We start from the raw sequence: 5,849 nt of genomic DNA on the forward strand, positions 1-5,849 counted from the left end.
GCTATAGAAGATGAGACCATGAAGAATTCCCACCAACATCTTAGCAGCAGGGGACTAAAAATAGCACTGTGTTTAAAAAGAAAATGCAAAGGTCCGCATTGATGTGGGATTTTCCTACAGGAACCAGTGAGGAAATAGTTTGTGCTTAACAAAGTCCAGTTTGAAAAATACATATGTGAGTTTGAAGGCTCAAAAAGCACTGCATGGTGGTTTATAAACTTGTGAAACAGAATTCTTCAACGGTAGTTGTATTTTTCTCCTACATCTCAATCATTGTTTAACAATCCAGTTCGCACATTGTTACACTGTTCATGCAACAAGATATTTTTCCTGTAATGTGTGCGTGTACATGTTTGACTTGACCACTTATGTTGATATTGCACTGTGGTAAACGTTTAGCTGGGTTAAACATCTCTTTTTTTTGCTGGAACCTTCTGCACTGGCACCCAGTCTGCACTGAATTCGCTACTGTCCCATGAGGGGATGCTGTTTTTGGACACAGAGCTTTTTTTAGTCTGAACGCAGCCTTAGTAGACAACTATAAAGTAAATTAATAATTGTAAACATTACCTGAAATGCAGGGCATATTAGGTTAAATGCCAATTAGCAGTATTTATAACAGAGTTCTGGCTATGAGTCGTTTGTTGCATCATGACTTACAGAACTCCATAGAGGCCAAATAATCTCCACACTTGCAATAAAGTCTACAAAATCATAACATATGCCGATCATAAACTGAACTGAGAGCAACAAATAAATTTCACCAACTCAATTAGAGTTACCAGGTAATGATTGACATTAAAAGTAAAAACTGCTACTTCTCAAACCATATTAAATGACTTTCATTTGCAATGTGTTTACATTCATACTTTATTTAATTCAAAGTCCTTTTTATACAGTGTTTACTGTTATTTGTCTGTCTGCTGTGTCATGCTGTGTGAAGAAGGCTTTATAGCCACCTTGATATCATTTCGTCAAAACCCTCATAATTTTCACCCTGACAGCTGTGGTTTTATTTTTAGCTGTCCACTTTCCCGCTTGTTTTTTTGGCTTTTGTCCTTTTAAGGATGCTTGTATCAACTGACAGCTTGTGTGGATTACAGCCTTATTAGTCTGTGAGGACACAGCAAGATGTTAGGGGGGTTCAGATCACCAGGCACACAGAGGAGGAGGGAGGGTGGAATAGATGATAGTAGGGGTACAACGTGGTCTGAAAGAAGAGAAGGATATAAAAAAAATCAGAGGAACAAACTGAAAGAGAATAAAGAAAGGAATAAAAGCAGGAAAGGCTGCAGGATAAGGGTAAGCGATGGAGAGAGTGTGAAATAAACAGAGATGGAAAAAAACCTGAAGAGAAGCTTGGCGTCTCGCCTGCTTCCCAGCTGATCTCTTCTCCTAAGCCAGCACAATATGGACGACGTCTCCCTGGTGTGCGCACACTCTGTACTGTACCAGGGGTGAAATAGTATTCTTTTTCACTGTATTTAGTTTTATTCTGGGTGAGCTTGACTTAGTCTGCCAACTGTGCCATGGTTAGAATGGCTTTAGGGAAGCTGTATATGTGCAAAGAATTTTGCATGAAAACAGAAGCTATTAGATCTGTTCTGTGTTTGTCCTGTTTTGTCACAAGCGTCCTAGACGACAGGCCAAAACATGTTGCTTTTGACAGTTTCATTACACAGTAGCATATGTGCACAACTACGCCGTCCCTTCTTACATCTGCCCAGCCATCCCATCCTTTGCTCTTTGCTTCCATTTGAAAGGGAATCTAGTTTTTGTGTCCTCCATCGCAGAGAAAGCTGACTTCATTAAGGAGATATTGGAATAGGGCTGATTTGACTGAAACGGGACTACTGAGTGGGTTTATAAACAGAGGAATCAGTCTCACTCTCTCAAAGCCTGGGAGAGGCTAATCACTAAGCAAAACACTACATTTGATGAAGTGTTTCTGAAGGTGTGTGTTGGGGGACTGTTGAGATAGACTCAATCCATCCTTAATGAAAATGCTTTGGGCTGCAGAGCTGAGCTGAGCTGAGCTGAACCCTCTTGGGGATCAGTGGTTAGTCAGAGCGTACAGAGAGATAGGCCACCCATCACTAACCTCGATCCTCACTAAATCCCCATCAACGCAGTGGTTAATCACTCTAACCCCACTCTCCTCCGCTCTCTACTCCTCTCCTGTCTGCCACACACAAAGACACATCAAAATTCATAGCCTTGCTGGAGAGGGGAGTTCATGGATTAATCACTGCCAAGTATCTGCTTTAAAAACCCAGCAACAGCCGTGCAGAGTCAAGAGGAAAGAGCACTGGTGAATCTGAATGGCAAATAGATGCCAGATATCTATGATCACATCTGTACATCACAAGCAACTCTAAGTCATGGTTTATTGACTGCACCTGAAACGATTACTCTTATGCATAAATAAATGAATTAGGGGTTAAATTAATGTAGAGTTACTAAAACTGCGGGAAACTAAGGGAGTAATGAATGTGGTTTGTTTAATCACACGTCAAAAAGTTCAGAATTTGGTGGCATTTCTGTTATAAGAAGACGTAATGTGTTTTTTGCGGGGTGTGGAGATCCTCCTGTGTGGTTGGTCATCGATCTGAATGTTTTCTCCCACTATGTGTTCAAGGTCATTAGATCAGTCATTTGAGCTCTTCATTTTGAAGTGTTTGCTTTTCCAGACTGAGCCTGCCATCTGTAGAGCAATCCCTATCTGGACTTCTCTGTCCTTCTTTCCTGCTGTACCTTTCTGTGTATGTCTCTATCTTACTCACTGGTCACCTCTGAACGCTGTTAAACATCCTGTACCGGTGAATCAAAGCCTCTTCTTGATGTGATTTGAATGTCATCCACAGGCCTTTGATTAACCCATTAGCTGTCTGTCAGGAGAAAGATACCACAAGCCCAAGAGAAAAATGTAATTTCTGTAATTACTATCAGAAAGCATTGTTGTTTAGGATGCATCATTTGATCAGCTGTTGACAGAAATGTTAATTTTATTTTTTCTAAACATAATAGAAAGATAAATATATCTATATCTATATATTTATATATATATATGGCCATGGAGAATACCTGCTTATGATTGGTTGGAGGGTAGTAAATCAGTGTATATACAGGAAGCTTGAAGGCTTCTCTATTACACATATATAAGAACTACATTAACTATTTAACTATAATTTACTTTATGTCGGATAATTGACAATGAAGGGTTAAAAGTGTAGGGGGTTAATAGCCTCTCTGTTCTGCTTTGCTGTACTTTTCAGTAGCTGTATGGCTCATCATGGAATATCACTTAAATCATATCTAAGAACCTTGTAACATTGTCTGATAATGTTGCTGTTTTTATTCATAATTAAATTGTTATGAAAACTATGCTGTTTCAACAGGACTAAACCAATTTGCAAAAATGTCAACTCTCCTCAGAATAAGGGAAATTAAAGTTAGAGTGCCCAAGTATTTTATAGTAATGAACGTCCTTTACATTTAAGCCATTGCCAAATGAATTGATGCAAAGCTAATAAAGCTCCACAAAACTCTCTGTATTTCAGTATGGCTATGTTTACAAATTGGTGTGGTCCAGCAACTTTTACGCACAGCAGCTTCAGTGATGTGTTTTAAGTCCCTGCTGAGAAAGGAAAACATCAGCGTTCAGCTTTGGAGACAAGGATGACATAACAATTACAAGATAATTACCTCTTCTGAAGAGTCAGTCATGTTTTTTTTAAACCTCCATGTCCTCCTTGATTTGACAGGATAAACTACTATCAACTGAATGGAGGAGGGGTGGGGGTGGGAATCACCGAAGGCTTGCATTGTGTGGATGCGCTGACAGTGTTGTTGTCATTACTTAGAATTCCTCATGGGAACGACAGAAACTACGCGCTATACCTTTAAACCTCAGGTATTAATGATATAAACGTTTTTATTCAAATATTACATCCCACACTGTTTTTATAAGAGTCTGGTCAATTCTGGGAGCAGACCAGAAGATGAAAGTGTTGTGATGTACAGAATGGGCCAGAGATCAGTTAAATCAAAGAACAGGTATGGTCTGAAGCAAAAGGATTAATCAACTATTGCACCAATGTTTAGGACTCAATTCTTTTTTATGAAGACTAATAGCAACTATTAGAGTTATGATAGAGGCAAACCCAATGTTCTTTATGGTTGGCTCTGTCCAGTTCAGGTAGTTTTACTGTGGTGTGGAATTCACAGGGATACAGCCAAAACTACTGCTATAGTGCAGTAAAAAGTATATCTGTTTTATTGATCAGATACTCACCTTCCCAGAGGCTTTCTTTAGGGTATGTTTCACTAGATATAGGCATTGTAAATCTGGATGAAATTCTTCTATTTTTTCATTAAACGTGGAGATGGCTTAAACTCTATTGATCTATATTCAGAGTAAGAGCACCCTTAATTGTACAGTTAGAGGCTCACGCTGATTGAATGCAAACACTGTTTTTTTGCGTGGAATCTTTAGTCTCTCTCACACTCACACAAAGCAAGCTTAGATTCAGGTGAGCAGGTGTGAGGAAGGGCTATGGGGTCACTATCTAGCTCAGGTTAGACCTAGTAATTTAGCTGAACTAAGGGATTTGCTCCTCCCTGCTTAGACAGGCAATACAAAAGATCTGACTTGAAAGCGGAGAGGGAACAGAGGGGTATGGACAGTTTAACTAAGATGAAGGAGTTCAGTTGGTGAAAATGCCTACTTTGATTAGTCTTTACACTTGCTCTAATTGAGCATGCATGTGTGTGAGTGTGAGTCCTTCACTTTGTGGGTAGCACACAGTAAAGTTTGTGCATCTGCGCATGTGTGTTGGCAAGTCAGGGTTTGAGTGTGTATTAGGTTTTTTTTATGTTGTAAAACTCTCCCTCCTCTCACACTCATTTCTCTCTCAAGACTGAATTTGCTTGTCTTCTCAGCATGAGTGTTTAATCTTTTCAGGCCGTTGAATCGACCCAATGAATGAGTCCCCCAGCTCCTTCTCTCTAGGAGCCCTGGAGATTATTCTAAAGCACTAATCGTTGAGCAAACACAGCAGCGCTCTCCCATTCCTATTCTACACAGGCCACAGTAAAGCACAACTTCTCCTTTCACTTCCCATCACGTTTTACACCCTGTGTAGATTTTTTGCTTTTTGACGTACGTAGCCTAGATTACTGCTCCTGAGAAACAGACCTCTTGACCCCCCCTACGCAGCCATGGTTAAAGATGAACTAAGCGGCGACTGAGAGACTTTTTCTTATTTGTTCTTATATAGCAAGAGAAGTGACATGTAATTTAGAGAGCATTATTTCCAACATTGTCCCCTGGAACCTTTTATGTTTGTGGGTGTGTTTGTTTTTTAATTAGATTGTCAGTTGGGAGAATCTGCCAGGCTTATATGATGGTGTCAATATCCTTGGATTTGGAGCTTCGTCAATATTGTGTGGCCCTGCCGCTACTAACCTGAACAGGCTGCTGGCATTTGGTGTAAAATAAATAGAGTGATTTGTCTGTTTTGTTTTCTCCATATCTTCGTCACCTCCAAGAGTAGTTTTATTTACACCGCCCTCCATGTGATTTTGTGTGGTATTTGCTTTTTTTTGCCAGGCCTTGCTGTGGTCTGTAGAAGTCATGCTGGCTCTGCACCCAGTGGTCCCTCATGTCATTTTATGGTCATGTAATGTAGAAATGTAGCTGACAAATTTCACACTGCAAATCTGACGGTAATGGATTATTTAAATTTTATGCTTATCATTTTAGATTTGACGGTTTATTATTTGTAGAGGTGTTTCTGTAATATTTGGTCACCCAACCTGTAAGAAATAGTCTCTTTTCCTGAAACCTA

General features: G+C 39.7%; 1 protein-coding gene and 1 long non-coding RNA gene across 3 annotated transcripts in view; one reads left to right on the forward strand and one right to left on the reverse strand.

Moving 5' to 3' along the window:
* Nucleotides 1-5,849, forward strand: part of faf1 (Fas (TNFRSF6) associated factor 1) — a 64,440-nt gene that overhangs the window by 34,568 nt on the left and 24,023 nt on the right. The gene's annotated exons all lie outside the window — the stretch shown is intronic.
* The window catches only part of LOC116694900 (uncharacterized), a 23,205-nt gene continuing 20,998 nt past the window's right edge, over nt 3,643-5,849 (reverse strand). The window contains exon 4 of the long non-coding RNA XR_004333308.1: nt 3,643-3,908. This is a non-coding gene — a long non-coding RNA (uncharacterized LOC116694900). The remainder of the gene's footprint in view (nt 3,909-5,849) is intronic.

The sequence above is a fragment of the Etheostoma spectabile genome, chromosome 9 (assembly GCF_008692095.1).
Source record: "Etheostoma spectabile isolate EspeVRDwgs_2016 chromosome 9, UIUC_Espe_1.0, whole genome shotgun sequence".
Lineage (NCBI taxonomy): Eukaryota > Metazoa > Chordata > Actinopteri > Perciformes > Percidae > Etheostoma > Etheostoma spectabile.